Raw genomic sequence first — 2,640 nt, 5'->3', positions numbered from 1 at the left:
GTATCCTTTACAATAAACCAGCAAACAAAAATATTTTCCTGAGAGCTGAAATGCATTCTAGCAGATTATCAAACCTGAGGGGAGGGTTGTGGGAACTGCACATTTATGGCCAGTTGCTCAGAAGTTCAGTGACCCTGTACTTGTGACTGATGTCTGCAGTTGAGGCAGTCTTGTGGCACCGAACCCTTAAATCTGTGGAATCTGACACTAACTACCTAGAGTTAGTGTCAGAATTAAATCAAACTGTAGGACACCCAGTTGGTGTCCAGAGAATTGGAGAACAGGTTTTTGGTGTTGGAAAATACTCTGGAATGACACATGTATTATCCCATACTGAATCCTCTCAGCAGTCTTATGAGATACGTAGTTATCATGGTCATTGTACAGATATGGACCCTGAAGCCCAAAGAGATTAAGTAACTTCTTCAAGGTCAAACAGTCAACAGTACAGGCAGGATTCAACGCCAACCATCTGACTCTATATAAGTCCACTTGTGTTGCTATAATGGAATACCTGAGACTGGGTAATTTATTAAGAAAAGAGGTTTATTCAGCTCATAGTTCTGCAGGCTAAATGAGCATGGCACCAGCATCTGCCTGGCTTATGGTGAGGCCTCAGGAAGCTTACAATCATGGTAGAAGGGAAGGGGAGCCAACATATCACATGGCAAGAGAGGGAGCAAGAGAGAGAGGGGAGGTGCCAGGCTTTTTTAAGCAATCAAATCTCAAGTGAACTAATACAGTGAGAACTCTCGTTACCAGCAGGACTGTACCCAGCCATTCATGAAGGACCCTCTCCCATGACCCAAACACCTCCCATGAGGTCTCACTTCTAACATTGGGGATCACAATTCAACATGAGATTTTAGAATGGATGAATATCCAAACCATATGAGAAACCTTAAGGAATGAAAGGAGAGTGGGATGGTCCCCATATCTGTGAGTGCCCCAGCATATCAGCAGCAGAAAGAAAAAGACTCAGTTCTGAGTTAGTCGGTCTGCACTTGTTTATGCAACAAGCATTTCTGAAAAGTCTACTGTGTGCCTATGTGAGGCACTGTGTTGGCTTAAGTTGACTAAAATAGAGTCTCTGCACTGCAGGAGCTTGGGATCTAACACCAGGAGCAGCTAAGTGTGCATAAATTATTACAGAGGAAGAACAGAACATGATCCATACCATGGGAGGTACAAAGTACAGGGAATTCAGAACAGGCCAAGCATTTCAAGCAGGAGTTACCAGAAAGTTGCAAGCTCTTTAAATAACTTTTGTTCTCCGTTTCAGCTGAAAAACTGACACTACCTCACCTCAGGGGGTCATTTCTTTCTTTTTGTTTGCGTGTGTCTTTTTTCTTTTCTTTTCTTTTTAAGAGAAGCAAGCCTTTATTTCCTTGTTTTGCAGATAAAGCTAGCTGAGTTTGTTGCTTTTCGGTAACTAGTCAAAGAGACCAAATTCCATATCCTCCTCTGACTCTTCCTTGACTTCAACTTTGTCTGGGGCTGCAGCAGCAGTAGTAGCAGCAGCCTCCACAGAAGCAGCAGCCACAAATGCAGATGGAGCAGCAAAGATGGACTTGACCTTTCCTGCAAGCACGAAGGTGTAATCAGTCTCCACAAACAAAGGCAGCACCCATTTGTACCTGCTGATGATAGAATAGGGAACTGATGCAACACTTGGATAACCAGTCTGCAGACAGAGACTGGGAGCATTGCAGACACCCTCCAGGAAGCAAGGATGCAGTTTCCTCTGCTACGTCAAGCACTTCAGGGTTGTAGATGCTGCAGTTGTCAAACACTAGCTGGATAATTAGCTCAAAGGAGGAGGGGGAGGTGTTCTGCATGATCACCAGTGTGGCTTCACTGGCTCCCACTTTGTCTCCAGTCTTAATCAGTGGCACATCACTCAGGATTTCAATGGAGCTGCCGTACATCTTAGTTCCTGATGCCAAAAACCTGAAAGAAAGGTCTTCTTGGGCCCCAGACCAGGGTTCCAGGTGAGCACAGTGACTTCACGTGGGGCAATGGAACCAGCATAAGTGGTAGCAAGTGCCTGATCTCAGTGAGGTCCTCCTTGGTGAACACAAAACCTACATTCCCCTGGAAATGAAATGAGACAATGGTTTCCCCAGAGCTGGGTTGTTTTCCAGATGTCCTTGGATGGCCTCATTCATCATGGTGCTCTTGTCCACCAGCCTTCCCTTGCAGGGACATTTGGATCTGCTGCATCTGCTTGGAGCCCACATTGTTCACTCCCACAATCAAGCATTTTGGATAATCATCCAAATGTTGGATAATCTTAAGGAAGTAGTTGGACTTCCAGGTCTCCCTGTCTTCCCTGGGCATAACAGCAGTGTGTCAGGGATTGCCATGCAGAGTTTTAAAGACGATGTCACTCTTGCAGGATGCCTGGAGATAGTTGCATGTGTCTTTACAAAAAAGCATGTAAAAAATCAAATGCCTGTTGTCTGATGGCTTCAGGTGAGCCTACTGTTTTATGCCTCATCCATTTGTTTGGAGTGCAGAAAGTTCTACCCCAAGAGAGGAGCAAGAAGCTTTGCCTGTGGGGTGCAGGGTCTGCACCCTGGGGTGCTATGACCATGGCACCTCTCCTGGAGGACCGAGAGTTTCAGCGTCTCCTCCTCC

At 45.6% G+C, this 2,640-nt stretch overlaps 1 pseudogene; it reads right to left on the bottom strand.

Moving 5' to 3' along the window:
- Positions 1-1,432: 1,432 nt before the first annotated feature.
- LOC105531171 lies at positions 1,433-2,340 on the bottom strand (annotated as a pseudogene).
- Between the last annotated feature and the right edge of the window lie 300 nt (positions 2,341-2,640).

This window comes from Mandrillus leucophaeus, unplaced genomic scaffold, assembly GCF_000951045.1.
Source record: "Mandrillus leucophaeus isolate KB7577 unplaced genomic scaffold, Mleu.le_1.0 Scaffold87, whole genome shotgun sequence".
In the NCBI taxonomy this organism is placed as follows: domain Eukaryota; kingdom Metazoa; phylum Chordata; class Mammalia; order Primates; family Cercopithecidae; genus Mandrillus; species Mandrillus leucophaeus.
This window is presented reverse-complemented; position numbering and strand designations above follow the sequence as displayed.